Genomic DNA, 21,441 nt, shown 5'->3' on the forward strand with positions numbered 1-21,441 from the left:
ATGGTGCTTCTCTGAAACTGAACAATTTTCTGTTTCCTGGAGAAATGTGTCCAAGGAGTTTAGGCGAAAAATATTGTGTTGAAACTGTGACGCAGTAGGGACACGTAAGTGCAGCTAGTCAATGAAAATTGCGCGAAGATATTGAATATGTGAAACAGTGCAGCTGACAGTTAGTGCTTAGCAGTGGTGAACTCTTTTGGACGAATCCATTGCAATTGGAAGATATGCTGGCACAGATCATATAATACCCTTCACAAATACAAAATAAATACGGTCTATGAGCTAACCGAAGACTACCTCAACGTGGTATCCGTGGGAGGTATAATATCCTAGACGTTTCTCTAAACTCATATCAACCTGTTGATAAAGTGAAATTCTTAGGGCTTATTTTTGATAGAAAGCTTTCATGGAGGCCAAATATTGAGGAGAAAGTAAAGAAAGTATCGGTTGCCTTGTATTGCTGTAAAGCAGCTATAGCGAAAAGGTAGAACCTCTCAGCAAAAGTGGCGTTTTGGTTCTACGAAAGGATAGTCATTCCTATAATATTCTATGAGCGTTCGAAAAAGCTACATTCGCTAAGAGTTTAAAGCGCAGTGAGGTTTTTCACGGATGGGTCAAAGCTAGAAGGAAAGGTGGGGGTGTTTTCTGTAAGGAGCGCTCCGTCAATCTAAGCTTCAGGCGGTCGCAATACTGTAGTGTTTTTCAGGCAGACCTAGCAGCTATTAAGGTGGCAGTAATCATGCTGCTACTAAGTGCAATACTAGTGTTGAGCTCGTTAACTGTGCGCTCATTGCTAGTCAGCGAGTGTTTGTCCTCACTATCGAGATGAATCTCCATTGGATTTATGATTCATGCGTTCTAGCACTGGACCAATGAACCTCGCGTGCGCTTAGAAGGCGCTGGCCGAAGACTCGCTTCTGTGAGACTGCAATATCATTTTGGTCTTGAGCAAAACAGCAGGAGATCTAATGATTTACTTGCTCTTAGCAAAATCCATCTTGCCGCAGTCGTAGGGGTTCTTACTTGACATTGCCCAATAGACATTCGTGCAATCTTGTCGGACGCAAGTTGTCAAATTTGTATGGAGGAGGGTGAAGTGGAAACATTTAAGCACTTTCTCGTCCACTGTCCAGCCTCTGCATGACTTCGGCGAAGCAGAAGGCATAGCCGAAACCGACATTAACCGTCTCAACAACTTTTTAAACGGCTTAAAGTGCTTTGCCGATTTGTAAGGGTCTTGTGATCTATTATACAGGAGTTTTAGGTACCGCAACGGAGCGGCATCTAAGCTGTCTAGGTGAGATTCCTGTTAGTCTCGACCTCTTAAAATAACCTAATCTAATGTTAACAGAGTCCAGTGCATTAGAATGCATATTTAGTATAGGATTCTAATATATTGTATTCCATTATTATTACAATGGTTAGGTGAGATCATTCGTAAAAGCTCATGCGTCCCCTTGCTCTATAATAAATTACACTTATTTATATACACAAAAGAGAATATATACGTATATGTACTTACATACATATCTCTCTCCAGTCGCTCGTGTCCTACCACTTGTAGCTAAGTTTGTAGGTTGGTTAGCAACGTTTCACCTTTAGCCCTCATTGTAACACACATCCTTGGCGCTCAGCCATTGCACAATGTGCGCAAGCCGGGTAATTAATGTTGCATGACGCATGAGAAAAGAAAATTGCAACGCAGATAGCACTTTTCCACGTATTTTTCCACGTTTTAAGAATATTTTTTCCACCTTTGCTTGTTCACTTTTCATTTTCATCATTTTGCAGTGGAAGTTTTATGGCAATTATTATTTTTTAAATGGAAATTTTTTGCCCTTCAAGTTTTTAATACCATTTCATGTGATTTTATGGTTTGCCTCATTGTTGTGGTTTTATTTTGGTTGGCTTGTCTTCTGGAAGTGTAGTCTACATTATTGAGGAGGCTTATGGGGGCTTATGCATGTTCGGTTAAGCTTTTAATGGGAAGAGGTAGTTCTGAGACAGTCGATGGTTTCATAATCGAAATACCTATTTAATACCGTAGAGACTTTCATGACAATTACAATTGGCACCAGTGCAAGTGACACCAAATGGCTTGGTTTCCAAATGGAACAAAAATATAGAACTCAACAGGATACTGAAGCATAACTAGACACGAGAAATTTTTATAAATGAACAATTTTCGGATGGGCACAAGGCGAATTCAATTCAGATCGGTTCTTAATTATTCATATTTTCAGCCGTTGGACTCTCTCACTGCTTGCAATTGATTCTCGGATGTAGAATATATTTAGACCATCTGATAGATATCATATTTCAATATAATTTTTTGTATCTATGAATCATTTCGATTCCATCACACATTTTCTACGACGACTAATTTCATAAGATAAGGTAGTGGTAGTGTTCTATAAGAGGAAACTATACGTAAGTGATTTACTGATTTCCGCACAGCACATATGAATACCGAAAATAATAAACTTAGTGAACGTCAAAATATCTTACTACGGACAAAAATTTCAAATAAGCCAGAAAATTGTTTTAAGGGATCGTAGCATGGGCTGACCACGAAAACTGACACTTTAGAGATATCAATGGAAAGAGAATAAAATATCACGATCCAATAAAAATGATACCAAAATTTGCATTTCGAACCGCTGGCGCATCCACCGAATTTGGAAACAATAAAGAGGATTTCCCAAAGACTGAAGCCCATTTTGTATCAAAAGCTCAATCGTGAAACAAAAATTTGTCGGAAGACAATTGCTGAAATGATTTTATCTCGTGGATATATTTTTTTTAGCGTTACTGTTATGGTGGCAATAAGACAGTGACTTAAAATTAAAACAAAACTGAGCTGCCCAGAATAAAATGCGTTCACGGAGTTGCAAATTGTTTGTAGTGATTTACGTCATTCTCTAGGTTTCAACTTTTCTACCATACCGAAATGCTGGATGTAAAGAAATAGTGCGCTGTTAAGAATTTCGGTCAAAAGGAGTAGTTGTGAAGACACACCTTGCAAAAGGTCTTCAGAAATAAGAATGGACTTAAGCAATTTAAGTATAATGTCTTCGCAATCGAGTTTTAGAGTTGATTTTATTTCAAGAACTTTAGCACAGCGCAAAGCCGAGAATATAGGTGAAGAAACAGGAGAACCCTGTTACCATATTTGCTGTCATAAAAAACAAGTTATTTTATAATGGCACAGTTCTCAAAAAACTCTTACAACCGAAAATTTTACCGATGCCATTTTTAATGTTCGGCAGATGTTAACAAGTACAAGTTGGCTAAGTGAGCTATGTTGTTTGAAAGGGTCTTCAAGAGCTGATCACTCATTCTTGTAGTTGTAGAGACGTCTACACTGCTGTTAAAAAAGTTACTGTTTACGATTTTTTTGCAATAAATCGAGTCACCACTTTTTGTACTCAGTTCGGACAAATATCACATAACCGGTAAGACGCCAAACCAAAAAGAAGAAGAGAAAAATTCTTTGGTTATCATCGTCGTATTTTTATCACATCAATCAGTGCGCCATTAGCACTTCAGTTCATCACAGGAGAAGTAATTTTAAAATTAAATGTGTATCGATCATAATTAACACTTTTCATAACTATAATGGAAAAATTAACGGTAAAACTTTTACTTAACTCGTTAAACACACAAAACTTCGTTGGCATATACATCAGTATTTAATAAACGCGAAAAAATTTTACAACCTAAGTATCTGTTGTACACAACAACAATAAGAATATGCCAAGCATTACTTTACCGCCCAACCAACTCTTCCGGCGACGCAATACAGTTGACACAAGTATGCGCCATCTTCAGTAACTCATTTATTTCACTTTTAAATATGTCCCCTGACTGAACGTTCGACATTTCCCGGCGTAAACTTATTAATATTAATGATTAATTTTGTACATCCTTCGGCATCATTGCACCGGGGAGCATTTATAGGAGACGACGGCGGACGGAGGGCAACGCTCAGCTGCGTGAGCGCGCAATTTTGCACAAATATATATCATGCATGTAAATGTTAAGGTGTAGATGTGTGTGTGTTGGGTATTTATTGCTTCATCAGCTGCTGCTGTGCATCGTCTCAACGAGCTGGCGCCGTATTTGCCGCGGCGCGTTTTACGCTTTTTCATAATTAAGCTTATTAAGCTCATTTAATTGCTCTTGGCGTACAATTATTGATTGTATATATTAATTGCTAAGCGCCACAAACGAGCGTGTACCTCGGATACATTTTGTACCGTTAGTTATTTACAATGATTTGTTTGCTGGTATTAGATAAAGGCTTAATAAACATATGTATTTATTTGTAAATTTGTTTAAAACGTTTTTCTAAGTATTTATTGTGTTACTTGGCAAGCATTCTTCAGCGGAGATTTTGGCAAAATTTCAATATCGAATTTTTGAAAAATATGTTTCCATGTCTAAAAGTTCGAAAAATGTTGATATCACACATCTTCCTTTCAGACAAAAAAACACGCATAGAGTCCTTTGGCCTAACAATGAAAATAATATTTTTTTTAAAATAGAAATATGGCTTTAATATTCTAAAGTAATGTAATTTTTGTAACTGTCCTCCAACCTTTCGATACCGGTACGTTGGTGTGAAGCTTCGAAGTCTTCAAAATACTCATTTGTTTGACATAAGGTTTTGTGTGAAATCTTATTCCAGCGAGTCAAATTATAAGACTTCTAAAGAGAAAATAGTCGCTGTGGGTTAATTGCTCCCAGATGACAGCCAAATCTGGCGAATTCGGTGGGCAGAAACTTTCAGTGAGGTACAGAATTATTGCAATGCAAATGCAAATCAGTTGGTGTTTATGTGTGCCGTAGGAATAAAATATTTTCCAATTTTTTAGAATAAATTACATTTAATGACAATTTCTAAAATTTTTAATATAGGTTTTTTATATGAAAAATTTCATTACAAGATGAGTAAGGCGAACAAAATTTTGTGGTTGATCCAAAAGTTTTACATTTCTGCTGTTAAAATAAACTATTTTCAAAGCTTCATAATATAAACCAGAAAAAAGCGACGTAATATATATTGGGACGAGAAAAAAGTTTACTACTCATTAGCCTATGCGCTTTGGCACACCATCTATTGCTCGAAGTCATTTGCCAGTTTAGAACTTTGTTAAGTTTACTCTCTTACCTCATATATATACTCTACTCCATACTATACTCATATACCACTTCCTCTTCTTTATTTGAAACGTCCATACTTACTCCATTACTCCATATATATTGGTGATGGTACATTAATGAAACTTAGAATTCTTCTATTCCCTGCCTTGATCCTTGCAAGTTGCAAGCGTATGAAATGTTCGATTACAATCGAAATTAGCCCTTCTTTACTTGTTCAAATTTGGTTGTGTGATTACTTGCAGATAAATCACAATCATATATTATGTGTATTTTCTGTATATAGTTCGCCGTAAAATGGCCTACCAGTGGTTGGATCTGATCAAAAAACGAATTTAAGCAGGCAAAAAACGACCAAAAGTTGGGGAAAATTCAACGTTTTTTTTTAACCCCGCCGCCATTTTGTGATTTTCGAATTCTTTTCGATCGCAGGTCATTGTACGAACAATATCTTCTAGAGATATTTTGTTTGGTTTCGCCCATGGAGAAAGCCGAAATCACCGTAGCAGTTTTTTTGCACCATAGGAGTTTGCGTGTATCTCGAAAAGTATTTAATATTTTTCTTCAAAAATTATACTCTGCAAATTTATATGGCTGCAAATATATATGGCTTAAATATACCCCAAATATACCCTTATATATATACATATATGTATTTGATTTGTTCCTACAGATCTACATACAATAACTCAGGAGCATTTATAAATTATATTTTATTACTTCTTGTCCTTTTTTGCGAAAGAACACAACTTTATTTGCTATGATATATTAACTAATAAGCAATAATCATTTTCTTATCTCTTTCTAGGTACGTATGGATTCATGATGTTTTCGACGATATTCCTGTAAATAAGTATACTTAATGAAACACGCTCTGCGAAAAGTTCAGGTAATTTATTATTCATTTTATTATGTTATCACTTAACATACATATGTACTTCCACTACCTTATAAGGTAATTTGTGATTTCGAAAATTTATGAATTAAGAAGTGCTTACAATACTTCCTAGTGTTCGATATTTTCAGCTAGCGCAGATCATTTTTCTGGTTGAATTGAAATTGGTATGAACTTATCTGATATACCCAAATGCTTTTTTTTCAAACTTTGAGGGATACAATAACGACAATGTTTTTCTCTTGGAGCTCGCGAGATTTAGGACGCACCACTTCAACAGTCTCTGCACGCAAGCATTTTATCGAAATAATTGTCAAAACAAATTTACGTTTTTAAATCACCGAAAAAAAATGTTAATGAGTGAAACAATGACAGTAAACAATTACTCAGCATCCGATTGCCTTTGAACAAAGTAATGAAAACAAAGAATTTGCACAAAGCCAACGAGCGCATGCCGACAATGAAAGACCGAACCAATTTAGGCTCAAAGAGCATAGCACAAATGCGCAAATTTTGACTGCATAAATAGTAGGGAACCTAGTAAACGAAAACAATAGGAGGCATTTAGGGAGAACACAAAGTAGGCCCACCGGCTGATGTAAATGTGAGCCTACATGTGTTTCGGTCAATGCTTTCATTAACGCACTCACTTCGGCGCCAAGAATAGTTTTGGATTGCATATCCCCAACTGCGGGTGAGTGGCGTCAGTGAATCGTTTAGGTTCAGGCTGGCTGGCAGTTAGCTTCAATTAGAAAGTGCATATTGGCCGCTTCCCGGCATATGTCCATACAAATGTACTCAAAGCTTATGAATGGACGAATGATAATTACCATATGGCTTTTGGTGCTCGCAAACGCGGGTGATTTTCGCTGTGGGAGTGAAAATAGTATTCTCGAGAACCATTCATGTGGCATCATGGCTGGTGCTTTTGAATTGTTCGTTTTGGATTGTACAATATCCTGGCTTCCCTATTCTCTTAGTTTCTGTTGTGAACTGGTTGCAGAAAATTACTGTCACTTTAAAATTGAATAAATCTGTTGAAGGGATCTTTCATATGGAGTTGGAAGATGTGCATAGATCATTGCAAAATTATCTGGCAACCAATCACAATTAGTATTACTTCTTAGGCGCCTAAATGAAAATAATTTTTTGGAAGCGGAAATATATATATATTTCCATTTTATCCTTATATAGCCCCGTGAGTGTGGATATGTGACTTTAGCTGTGAAAATATTTTCCGCGAAAGTACTCTGAAATGTCAATTAATCAACAGTAATTCCTTCTCAGCTCACTATCACACAATAATTTCTTTTGCTTGTTTCATTACTTATACTGTGTATACAAAAATATATAATATACATAAGTGCATAAGATAATATAAATACATACATATATATGTAACTCATGAAATATGTGTTGAATCATTTAAACGACGAATAATATCCAAGCAACATAACAAGAGCTCATTATTTTGAAATTTTAGAAGTTTTCAGTCAACGAAACGCAAATGTCAAGAGGGGCTTGTCTACATGTTTAATGTGATACGCTCCCGTCTGAAGAGTATATGGTATCCTGCTGGAAAATGCTAGTTACTTGCAGGCAGACATATTTCTGGTTGAAAACCTGTGCATTTCCGGATCAAATGTAGACAGCATTAAGAAAAGTAACGAAGTTGTAACCAACTTCATAACTCAAAAATAATTCTACATTGGATAACTAATACAGAAGAAATATCATCGAAGCTGCAAGTGTTGAAAATAATGTTAAATCCTTAACTAATCTATCGATATAGACAATCACAACTACAATACAAGGGTCATTTTTTAGCAATAAATCATATGCTTACATGTACGAGATAAAAAGCACTAAATAGGCCGCTCAGAAAATCAAAGAGAGAAGAAAATCTTCGATATAAAATATTAAATATTAAAAAAATTAGGTATACAATTTTGAAGGCATTAATAGAACCTCATAATATAAATGAAGCTTACTAATGTTTTATATTCAATAATAGCATTTACTTTGTCGTTCAAAAGTAGCGTATCGTACGAACTAACAGCTGTTTAACAGATTTACAGCTGCTAACATATCCAGCACATACGCATATTGATAGCGCTTTATTCTTTTGTGATGAAACTTTTGTTTCAAAAGCTAAATAACATTTAAGTAATCCGTTTTGTTTTTAATACCTTTCATACCTGCCGTCTCTTATTTTGAAGTCTTAAATTAATCAAATAAATAGTTAAATACACTCTATTTAAAAAAAGATTTTATACTTGCAATTCCTCGCTGTTAGCAAACATTCTCGAAATTCTGTGAAGCGAAACTTGGTTGTATTAAAGAGAGCAGTTTTACAACTACACTCTCTGAGTCATTCACATACTCCTTTGTGTCGAACTGAACTAGATACCTTTCTCATTGTTTTCGTAAATTTTTTGACATGAGAGTTGTTAAAATTTCATCTGCATTTTAGTGAAACTTCTAACAGATATCTCAAGTGGTTCATTTAGCGAACACAAATATTTGTTATCTATTGTAGAAATATTCTCTCTCAGCGTAGTACAGAATGTTATACAAATATATAAACATTCCCTAATTAATAAGAAGATGAGAATTAAATATGTTAAGGTGTAACGATGTGCTTCTATTGTCTAGAATAAAAAAATTTAATATTTTTTTAGAGGTTATATATCTCTTTTAAGTAGTATTTAAGGGGTTATATCCACTTGAAATTTTCAAAAATCGATTAATTTTTGCATATAAATCGAATTCACATATAATTGAGAATATTCTCTATAAATTTTGAAATTGTTTTGGCAAATAGTTTCTGAGATATGTGCGTATTTGCAATAATTTTTATTGTGGGTGTTTCTCGAAATGTTGCTTTCAGAGTAGGTGAGTAAAATTTTCCTTAAACGGCTGGACCCATCGACTTGAAACTTTCACATCCATTTCTTTGACATATTTGTCAGTTAATAATCAAAGAAACAAGATTTTTCATAATAATTTCGATCTTTTTTAATGTAATATGAAATATAAATTTTTTCACAAAATACCACTTTTTTGGGAAGTCGTTATTTTGTCAAAATTTAAACTTTTGACTAGTCTCTCGATCATTACCTGTATTTGCCTACAGTAATCATAAATTTTTTTGGCTTTTGTATTTCCTTCTTTTACAAATGTTTCTCGCCGCCAGGCACCTCTTTTATATAAATGCATATTTTTTATTTATTTATTTGATAAAATGTCTTTTTCAAAAAAGTTCACAAACACGTTTTTTTCTGTTTTGCATATTGATATAACCCCTTAATGTAGCGGAGCGCCATCTGTTCCTATTTATTTCATGGATAAACATGGTATAAGTTAGATGTTATAAACAACCAGTAGATGTACAAAACAGTTGTACTCTAAACGAAATGGTGCATTGGTATAAAAATATACACTTACAATAATTTATACCTCCACTGAGTGCTTAGTGCTTTTAGGTCTTCTTACGCCGATCTCGTACATTATGAGTGCATAAGGCTTTTTAAAATCACTTTGAGAAACGCTTAACTAGCCCTTGTGGTTAAAGCTAAACATTAACTATATATTACATGTGAATGCTGGGTCTCAAGATGGGTGATGGTGTTGCGAATAGTACGCACAGTAGGCCGATTACGTTGATAATATATATATTTATGTTAATGTTGAGTCGAGCTAATGATCCGGCATGTATACTAAGATTAACGCTAATTTTTATTATATATTATCAGCTTAATACTAAATTAAATGTAACAAAGAAATCTTCACTGTACTGGTTTATTGGGTTTTGTTTATATATGTGAGAATATTACTTATATGCTAAGTGTCTATGTGTCTATGTATGTGCCTAGGTGGCTAAGTACTGATTGAAATTTGAGTGGATGCGCAATATCGAATATTTTCAAGATAAAATCCACTTATGGATTACATATATTACATATATGTAAACCGTTACTTGTTTATAATAGATAGTAATAACTCAGCGCGAATTGATAGAACACACCAAAGAAGCATTTCCCGCAACAAAATGTGAAAAGGGTCGTAAGCTGCGATTTCACTTGTGTGTACCACTCAAGTAAGACTTTAGGCAAACACATACATATGCAAATGCGTTTGAGTGCAAAGTAAATGAGTTGAAAAGGTAAATTTAAATAAATGCGAGCGATTGGGCGCTGACGTTGGTGTGTGCAAATGGAAGTTGGTGTACCGCAAGAAATTACCAATACACATGTGTGAGTGCGTTACCCAAGCATTTTCAGCAAAAAGCGCGTATGTTGATAAAACGAGTTTTGCATACAAATCGCATTGGACGTTTTCAATCAACTAAAATGGAAAAATATTCGCAAAACTTAAGGCATTCGGGAGCGAGTGACGCAAACGTGCAGGCCAAGTTCCAAAATTTTTTTATAAAAGCTCAGTTTTTGTTGCTTTGAATGCAAAAATTCAAAGGCAATTCACTTAGTTTTGTCTTGCTAAAGGTAGAGAAATATGTGTTTGCACATACTGGCATAAGGAATTGTTTGCAATTTGGTATTGCTGTATGGTTGCTGTATTGGTGTATATGTAAGCGCATGTAAATATTTGTAGTCGCCCACATGAACTAAAAGCAAAGCGCTTCAAATATTTGCATATTACTCAGTGTGTGTTATGACAAATAACTGTAAAATGCATATGTGTGTGTGTGTGAGTGTTGACACAATTTAAACGCACAAAATGCGCGTGCGACAGGTCGTATGAGCGACACTTGGCTGTGATTGCCCACGAATGTGCCAATTGTGGCGTTTGTTTAATACAAAACGCATTAGCATTTATTTACATATTTTAATGTTCGATTGTTGTTTTATTTAGTTCCTTTTTAGATATGGGGGCTGCCGAGAGTTTTCATCAAATATATTTAAGCAATATATAAATAGGTATTTCAGGTTTTTAACTCATTTGCAGTAATTTCAACCAAAAATGTGCTTACTTTTATTAAAGAAATAAAAATCGCTAAACTGAAGAATCGGTGTATGCTAATCACTTATCAATCAGTTACCTTAAGATTCATAACTACTTACAAAGGCATTTTTGTCTCTTGAAACTGTGACTTTTTCTCGAAGATGACAGAACAAGGGAACTCATGCTACTGACTTAATAAAGGCTCACTTCTTTGGCGTTTGCTATAACAGACTTAATGGTATATCCGAAAGGATTTTATAAGGGAAGCACATGTCAGCAGAATAGCCTTATTTTTGTAGTTTATAAATAAATGTATTCTGAGTAGTTTATAGATATGTAACATATTGTCGTTGTTATTCTCAATAACAGAAGTATATTGCATTGCATAATATATACATTTTTTTATGATTTTCTTCTCTTTTTGTGTGTCGGTTTAGCTTTCCCTCTCTCTCTCACACTATCTCTCCCTCTCTCTCTCTCTCTCTCTCTCTCTGTCTCATGATCTCTTCGGTTGAAGTCATAGTCAAAAAAGGGGTTTTTTTTAAATCACTGCTAACGCTAAGTGAATAAAAAAAAAACAAAACGTTAACGTCGGTTGCACCGAAACTAAAACAGTCTTCACAAATACAAAAGATTTCTTACAACCTTTGATCGGCCAGTTTGTATCGCAGCTATATGCTATAGTGACTCGATCTTTACTATTTCTTCAGGCAATATTCCATACCAAATTTCGTGAAGGTATCTCGTCAATTGAGAAAGTTTTCTATGCAAGTACTTGATTCCGATCGGTTTAGAATATATTAAGGTTCTTCTTCATTCTATGAATATGATATGAGTATATGGCTTGAACTGAATTGGAAAGGGCTAATTTTCAATTGAAAATAGATTCGGTTATTAGTTATTACAATTATCTTAAGACCATCCATTCATTAAGCCTCATACTTGTGAGGAAAATGATATCTAGAAAGTTGTGGAACGAATTGATTTACTTAGTGATTCGAGAAAAATTTCAAAGAAGATCTCTACCCTTTTATAAGGTCTAGTATAAATAAACTGAAAGTTTTATTTAGCATAATTCGAATGATCTGAGTATGTCAAATATGCCTCATTTTGATCGATTACTCGTTGGAATTGGGAGGTAATATAATTTTTATTTTTTTTTTATAGACAAGAACTAGCAGAAATCAATGGGTGTCAGGTCTGGACAATAAGCTGGATGCATAAAAACCTCCCAAGCTCTCGCAGCTTCTGACGAGTAACTACCGATGTGTATGGTCTGGCGTTGTCCAGATGGATTAAAACTCCTCTCTTATTATACATAGCTGGCCGCTACTGGGTGATTATTTTCTTCAGAGTGTCCAATTGTTGACAGTACAGGTTCGAAGTAAGAGTTTGACTATAGGAGAGTAACTCACAGTAAATAATTCCCTCGTAATCTCACAAAACGATATAATAATCTTCCTCACCATCAAACCAAGCTTGATCACCGTTTGCCACAGTGTTTACATGATGGTCGGACTAGACGATTTATGTTATAATACTTTATCAATATTTTCGAAAATTGCACCTTTGACATCAAATCCGCTTTGACCGTAATGGAAGCACGTAAATCCTGCTTGAGATGTAGATTACAAAAGCCATCTATTACAAAAATCATGTACTTCTTTTTGCTAGTTCTTATATACCATACGTATAAATGAATTGAGGAGACTAATTTCAATTTTAGCCACTTCCCCTGATTGATTGAAAGTATGGCATTGCAGCATATAACCAAATAGAACTTTTAGTACTAGTATTGCTTCAAATTGAGCTTCAGTTTAGTTTTATAAACCGATTTATGGTTATTGTACACAAAATAGTGTCATCCTTTGCGGTTCTGGGAATATTATACTAGAATTTTGTTTTTCTTGCTGCGTAAGTGTCTTTGAACTTAATAGTTTCTTTGTTACATAAATAGTGTCCAAAAATATTGACATTTTATTTTTTTAGCAAGAAATTATCGTCAAACACTTAAATACATGAATGTGTGACATAAGAACATTAGAAAAGCTAGAATAGAAATAAAGACTTTGTACTTCCAGCAATTCTCATGAAAATTCTATTTTTTTTCTACTCAGCGACTGGAGGACATTCGAGGAATATGAAATCTCATGTGAAATTCCAATTTCCATTCCTACTAACAGTTGGCAAATATATTTGCATACATACTCGTATACATATATTTACATACATATGCATATACTTGTAGAAATATGTTGCAGTGAAATGAGCTACTTGAAACCCAGTCAAGGTGGCGATTGAATGAGTCAGCGATGAGTCGCATAAGAATGTGTGGCTTATGGTACTTGGGTATACTTTCTTTAAAGGTACTCGAACAATCCTTTGCAGGGAAATTATGGTCCAGTCAGTACTAATGATATTTTTTTTCTTATCTACTCTAAACAGGGTATATGAAGTTCGGCATCGCTTCAATCTCTGAATAAACTGTTGAGTAGTCCGATCTCATAGCATATAGCTGTTATTCAAATTGACCGATCGAAATCAGAATAAATATCTTTTTATATCCTTCTAATGATAATGTTTTTTTTTCTTGTTACTGTTCCATTTCTGAGCATTTGAAAACTAGTTCGTACTGAATTCGGAAATATTTTATTGAAGGGTATGGATTATCCCCTTTGACTATATGTATTATCAATATATGTGCTCATATTTAAATATTTGTTGCTTTTACCTTGGCTTGTATGCGTTTATTGAGAGATGAAAGTGATTTGTTGCGTTAGTCGGGTTGTATTGCCAAGGGCAACAGTTTCATACAGACTCACACAAACATATCTCGTATATGGCATGTTTGAGGTTTTGGTTCTGCCATATGTAAATATATGCATACACCTATAAATGTACATATGTGTGTGTGTGTGCACGCCATATTGTAGTGGCAATATTCGCTTCATCGCCTCGATATCGCTGATAGCTTTCTCCCCGTAATCTTCTTTGATGCTGCCCGCTTTGAAAATACATTATTTGCGAAACAAAAGTAATACACGAATTTGTGAAATATTTTAGATTGTGTTGGTACATACATAGACATACATGAGTCTTCTTGCATACACATATACATACATTTGTACTTAGAAATATGGAAATATGTTGCAAGAGTAATGTGAAATTCTGAAAATCGATAAAATCCAACCGCCCACCAGGCGTTAATATAGCAGCACAAACAAACATATGTACATAAATACATATAGATGTAATTTGCACACATACGCGAAATACGCGTAAAAAGGTTTACATTTTCTAAAGCAGCAAGAAACGAAGTATACGCGAGATGAGCGGTAAATTGAAGGCTTAAAATCGTAGGCAAGCACTTTGGATATTGATGTGGAAAATATGGCTAAGCAAATATGGTAAAAAAATATAAAGATATGCTTATAGATAAGGCATATGTGTGCGAAATAATAATAAAAATTGTTGATCAGCCGTGTGAGATGAATTCAATGAAAATTATTGTTGCTGTAAGGCGAAGTCATCTTTCGGTTGTCAAGTAATATATATTTAAAACTTCTCGCTGCTGATCTAGAACATATTCGTAAATGAGAAGGACATTAAGCCTTTTCGCTTGTTCTGCAATATAAGCCTTGACACTCTCGTCGCAATTATGTATACCTATATCTGAAAATGAATCTTAACATATCATTTTCAAGGCATGAAATTACTATACTATATTATAGGAATTATTTCTGGACTCCTCCCATCTTAAACTCTTTTTGAAAAAGGAATAATTTTCTTCCGCATTTTTTGCAAATAAATGAAATTTGTACGTCGACTATGGATTATCCAAATGGAAGAATAACGTATTATACTGAACATGCTTTCTTCTATTTTTCTTTTTGTTATTAAAGAAGTTTATGTGTTTGTATTTATGCAGAAAACTCCTCTGTGGATATATGACACAATATCGTCCATTTGAAAAACCTTTTTAAAGTTATGTATATGTTATCAGCGTCACTTTTACCAGCAGCTTGTGAAACTGCATAACACAACACTCTTACCCTCTTCATCTGCCCTGTCACTATACAGAAATATACTACATAATACATACATGTATACTTACGTATTATATCTTTTCACTTTCACTTTTGTGGTGGTAGATTTCTGCTGACTTTGTACAAAAAATTTAAATAAACAAAATAGTGGACTTCTCTGGCATTGTTTAAACTTTAGACAAATGTCGTTTTTCAGGTGAAATCTAAATTTAGACGGATTTACATGCGTAAGCTGTTACATTTGTATTTATATTCCAAACATACTGCAGATACTAAGCTTATATAATATAAACATTCTGGTGTATATATATATGTAAGTATATATGTATATATACTACATTCTTGCACATGCTCAAATTGATTACAAGAACTGAAAATTTGACGTTTTCAAGCTCAACAATGGATTATATTTTGTTCCCGGATATTTATGTAGGTACAAAAAATGAGAGAAAAGTGATTTTCGAATAAAAGTTTGTGCATTTGTAAGTTTGCATTTAGTAAAGCGGTTTAAACAAATAGCGCTTATATTTAAAAGATATCTTTAATATATAAAAACTGTTTAGTTGAGCACCTCATAACCAGTTTGCATAAGTAAGAATAAATAATGTTTTTTATTATTCGCTAATTCAGAAAAAGTACAATACAAAAGTTTTCCATAAAAAGCTCTTTCAGATCGATATCTCAAAAACTGAGAGACTAGTTTCGGTACAAACAGTATCCGTATATATATTTTGTAGGCTCTCTGAATTTACCTTCGTGGTCACGTATTTAAATACAACTCTGATATATTTTTAAGCATAGTTTCGATGTTATCGTCATTAATAGCGGTGAATGGACAACTCACGTCGAAACCAAACAGACAGATGCGAATCTATCTTGAGTAATGAAACGAATTGGGTGAAAACTAATTTTTTTATTCTAAAATCACAGACTTAAGCCATTGTCATAATATGCCATAAGATCGCTAACTCTTTTGGCACAGATCTGAGTTAGTAATATACATTAAATTCGGGTTTACTCCTATTCAAGTAGATATGTGCCTGACACTCTCTACGAAAAAGCCAACACTTTATGAGTCTCCCTAAACAAATGAGAGTTTGCGGCTTTTTGAGTGTGTCAGAAAGTTTTTTTTAGCTTTTTGTTGTCGTAAGTCGCCGCTATTTACGACTTCCTGCTGAAAAATTTCGACATAAATTTTAACACAATTGGCATTACCGCCTGCCAGCCAAAGGGAGGAAAGCACATTATTAACGAGACAGTAAGTTGGCAGCAGGTGAGACAAGTTACGGCGGCCGAGATAAGAGCGAGCGTGGCAAAAACGGTGCAAATCCACAAAAACTCAAATATTTCGCAAACTTTTTCGGCGCACACATACGGGTAGTTGTGCGGCTTTGCGTGTGGCCTTCGTTTAGTGGCAAGGAATGCTTTCATTTGCCACAACATATTTTATTACGGCGAGTATTTCACAACTGCTTGACAACTGAGTGCGTCGCAGCGCTGGCTGATGTACCTTTTTCTTTTTTTTCTGTGCTGGCTGCCACTTTCAAAGTAAACTTAACTTTTCATTTGCAATCTTTTGTTATCATCATTTTGTTGCATGCCACCGAATTGCTTGAGCTATATGTGCTTCAAGTGCGCATATATTTGCTCACAGATATTTGCTGAGAGAAGTGCGCCGGAATTGCAAGGTGTCTTCCACATGTATATACACATATATATACTTTTTCGATTCTGAGCGCTTTTGTTGCAGCGAAGAATGTGAACTCTACTCATACTCAAGCGTCTGCCGCTGGCTCGCTGCCAGCAGCCCGCACTGACTTTGTTTTGCTTTACCCACTTGTTTTGTGCAAAAATAAACATTATTAAAATTGTTTGCGTAACTTTGTACTGTTATTTACTAGTGTGTGTGTTTGTGTGTGTGTGATGGGTCGTATTGAATAAGCAGCATAAACCAATTGTCATTGTAACCGCAAAGTTACTCATACGCCATGGCCACACAGTTCGCAGTCAAGGCACAACAATGCATGCGCTGCTATCTGCGGGGAGGTGAGAACGCAAAAGTATCCAGGAAACTGCTCTGTTTAACTTTCGACGACGCACTTGTGATATTTCTAATACAATTCCGCTGCGCAGCGCCACGCCTCGCAGGCCAGCCACCGGCCAGCCTCTTCGGTGCGCACTTTATTGAATTAAGTTTGAGCTTCATTGATTCGGTGGCAAAGCGCTCTTAGTCCGCGGCGGTTGCGGCGCAACGAAAATGTCACACACTATTATAATGGCAGTGAACAGTCACCTGTGTAGGTGTGTGAGTATTTGTATGTGCTTGCGGGCGCATTTCAGTGGCAATGACATTCAATATTTGCTATAGCACTCATTGCTCCAGCGGAAGTGTAGCGAAATGAGGCTTTCGCCAATGGCAGCACTGCCTTTGCTGTTGTTATGTTGATTTTTGTTGTAATGTGTGTTGTTGCTTTTATTCCTGTTGCTACTGGCACTGCCATGGTCATTGTTGCCAGGCACAAGTATTATTAAATTTCGCTGTTGTGTTGCACTTTTTGCTCGGACCATTGTCATTTGCCTGCAGTTAGATTGCTCTTGGCTTCCTCGAAGCCCTGTTAACGTTGGTTTGCGCTCTTCTAGCAATATTACTTGTTGCTCAATGACAATTCGCACATTTTACCTTGCCATTTTGTTTATTTATTTGTTCAGGCGCATGCTAAGAGGTGTATTCAACTGTGAAATTAGATATTCCTAGTAGAGAGGACAAATATATGCATACAAATGTTGGAATATAATGTCCTTCCTGCTCATGCGAAAAATGTGGAACAAGTTAAAGTTAAAAAAAATTATATACAATACTTAAGTTATCACTGTATGGAATGTAATCAACCAGTTTTTATGTAACTATTTAGTTGAACTTTTTTTCTTTCAGTTTATTTTTCTTTTCTCTCTGTTATCATTTTTACACCCTGAAAAGGGTATATTATGTTTGCGCCGAAATTTGTAACGCGAGGAAACGTTGGAGACCTTACAAAATATATATATTATATTGATTTAGTGGAAAAAGTACTCGAAATATGTTTTCATGGAATTTATACCTGCAAACGAAGTCGTGGGGACCATTTAAATGTTGTTATACTCAGAACCTAATTGTATTGATTTCACACTAAACAAAAAACATTTGAATTTCTTTAACAATTAGTGTGCTTTTTTTTGTCAAAAGTCATATCACTCTTATTGGAAAACCCTGTACTTAATCCGAGTACAGGGCACTATGAAACCATACCATCATTCAACATAGGCTCTGCTTTTAGTCTGTTGCGACAACTAAACTGCAATTAGATATGGAATATCTAAGAAAATATCAAAATAGGTATATAGTAAAATTCAGATGGATTGTGAAAAGTTGCGATTGTTGCCTTATCCGCTTATTTGTTGCAGATTTTGTATATTACTAATATGATTTAACATGACAGATAAGAGAATGACTTTTTAAATTTAATACGGTTGATACTAATGTCAGTATTGAATATGTGAAGGCTTTTTTGATCAAATTATAGAATGTCGCATTCCTGGAAAGACTATTATTTACATATGCCCAAACCTGCACTTAACATATATTGGAAAATTTTGAACAAGTAATGAAGTTAGATACTATTTTAAAATGCCGCACAGGGATACTACTTTTAAGTTCACCACGAAATTTGCAACGCCCAGAAGGAAACGTCGGCGACTCTATAAACTGTGTATATGAGGTCTTGTGCAGTTGCGGTTGCCAAGCCATCGCTGATACTGGCATCTCACTCTACACTCTACACTATAACGCATTAAGAAACATCGTTGATCCCGATGGTGATGGTTACCTGAACCTTTTCCGTACCTGCACCGTATTCTATTTGGGCAACAGCCGTCTCGGTTTCGCTCCAGTCGCCTAAGTTAGTTGTGTATATTGTCCAATACAGATCGCTGGTGCGGTACACATCTGTGGTCGTCTGCAATTTGCCTGCTGTCACTCCAGCTTGCTGATGTTGCTATAGCTGTGTTGCATAGAATTTAGTTGATTTTTTATTCCTTTACGTTTGTTTATTAAGCTACATGTGAGGGTATAAACAGGGTATATTAAGTTAGCCACGAAGTTTGTAACACCCTGAAGGATTCGTCGGAGACCATATCAAACATACACTGAAGAGCAAAACTGGAGCAATAATTACATAAATGAACTACATAAATACATATAATAGGTTGGAGCGAAAAGACATTTTTTTGCTTAGCCTGAGGCTCAAATTTGTAGATTAAAATAAAAAAATAAAATTTTTGGACAAAAAAAAAATTTTTTTGAACATCTACTCACTACTACTACATCCCACTCACTTTTCAAGTAAAGTTTCGAGTTAAAATTTTTTTTCGTAAAAAATTTTTGATTATTGTTCTAGAAGCTGTGGAGAGTCCTCTTTCTGGCCAATTAAAAGTTATCAACTTAAAAAAAATGTTTGTGGTCATTATTGGAGTTTTAAAAAAAGTCCTTCCTTAAGCATTAAAATAAATTGTGAGTCAAAAACCATCACATTCGGCAATTTTTATATAAATGTAAAGAGTTTAAGCCAAAAATATTTTTTTTTTATTCAAAAAAAATTTTAACTCGAAATTTACTTTAAACTTGAGCCTCTAGATGTTAAAATTTTTTTTTTTTTGTCCAAAAATTTTCTTTTTTTATTATCTACAGATTTTACCCTTAGGCTAAGCAAAAAAAAAACAATTTTTTCCGCTTCACCGTAATATATATATCCTGTTATTCCCACATCACAGGACAGGAAGCTTTCTTGGAAACAAAACCTGGAAGCGAGGGTAAAGAAAGCTGCTACAGCGCTTTACACATGTAAAAGAATGGTGGGGCCCAGGTGGGGACTGACACCTCGGGTGGCTCACTGGCTGTACACAGCAATTGTAAGGCCGATCATGACCTACGGGATTGTAGTATGGTGGCCAATTACAGAAAAGAAATATGCGATTAGAAGCATGGAAAGTATACAAAGAGCAGCTAGTATTTGCATCAGTGGAGCTCTTAGAACTACGCCAAGCCAGGCACTCAACATAATTTTACACTTGCTGCCAACAGACTTATATTGCAAGCAAATGGCAGCGAAGTCAGCTCTAAGACTGAGGGAAGCCTCCCTATTAGTCACCTGTAACAAGGGACATTCTAGGATACTTAGGAAGTTCCCGGTTCTTCCCATAACTACGGATTTTCGCAATCCGGTGGAGCTGAACCTAAATCCGGTCCTCAATATTACCTTTCCCTCCAGAGAGGAGTGGGAACGGGATGTAGTGGACAAGGAAGAAGGGATTAGCTTCTATACGGACGGTTCCAAACTGGATAACCGAGTAGGCGGCGGTGTCTTCTCGGCTAAATTAGATACCAAAATCGCCTTCCGGTTACCAGACCACTGTAGTGTCTTCCAAGCAGAGGTCACTGCAATTAAAGAAAGCCTTCTTGTACTAACAAAAAGCGTAATCACAACAAGAAGTGTATTTATATATACAGACAGCCAAGCGGCTTTGAAATCTCTGATGTCTCGTAGGATTTCGTCGAAGACAGTGAAGGATTTCCATGATCTTCTAGCGGATCTGTCATCCTATTTCACTGTAAATCTGCAATGGGTTCCAGGACACAGTGACATCCCTGGTAACTGCGTAGCAGATGAACTAGCCAGAGCAGGCACCACCCTACAACTAGATCCTGGTAAGGTGGACATAAATATGCCTCTGGCTACGTGTAGATACCTAATCGACAAACATGTCATTAATATAGCCGAGTGTCAGTGGAATCAATCCCTGACCTGCTCAACCAGCAGGCAAACGTGGCAAGAATGGAATATGAGCCGCACATGCCGACTGTTAAAATTCAAGAGGAATGATATAAGAACTCTCGTAGGAGTACTAACAGGCCACTGTCTAATAGGCAGACATGCAAGTAGACTTGGCGCGCCATATAACGACTATTGTAGAAGCTGCCAGGAAGTAGAAGAGGAGGAGACCATTAAACATCTTCTATGCGATTGCGCAGCACTATATAGGAAAAGAATCGCAACCATGGGTCGTGGGTTTCTTGACGACGTCTCGGAGGTTGCACAGATAAAACTTGTCACACTGATGAAGTTCATCAGAAGTACTCGGTGGTTCAGAGAGGAGCCAGTAGAGTGAGGGGATCACAGTCCCAGTGGTATCACAATGGGCCTCCTAAAGGCCTAAGTGTGTCGAATGACAGCCACTTTACCTACCTACCCTACCTATTCCCACATCACAGTGCGAAAATCAGACTAAACCGCTCCTACTTTTTATATAACACTTTACACCTGATTCTTTAACTTTCCAGTA

General features: G+C 35.6%; 1 protein-coding gene across 3 annotated transcripts in view; it reads left to right on the forward strand.

The window, feature by feature from the left end:
• Positions 1 to 21,441, forward strand: part of Fife (regulating synaptic membrane exocytosis protein fife) — a 231,038-nt gene that overhangs the window by 34,051 nt on the left and 175,546 nt on the right. For 2 of the 3 annotated variants that reach the window (XM_070111821.1, XM_070111823.1), the window contains exon 3: positions 5,972 to 6,052. The exons of the other annotated variant lie outside the window; for it this stretch is intronic. The gene's annotated coding sequence lies outside the window, so the exon portion shown is untranslated. The remainder of the gene's footprint in view (positions 1 to 5,971; positions 6,053 to 21,441) is intronic. 3 annotated transcript variants of the gene reach the window in all.

This window comes from Bactrocera oleae, chromosome 6, assembly GCF_042242935.1.
Source record: "Bactrocera oleae isolate idBacOlea1 chromosome 6, idBacOlea1, whole genome shotgun sequence".
In the NCBI taxonomy this organism is placed as follows: domain Eukaryota; kingdom Metazoa; phylum Arthropoda; class Insecta; order Diptera; family Tephritidae; genus Bactrocera; species Bactrocera oleae.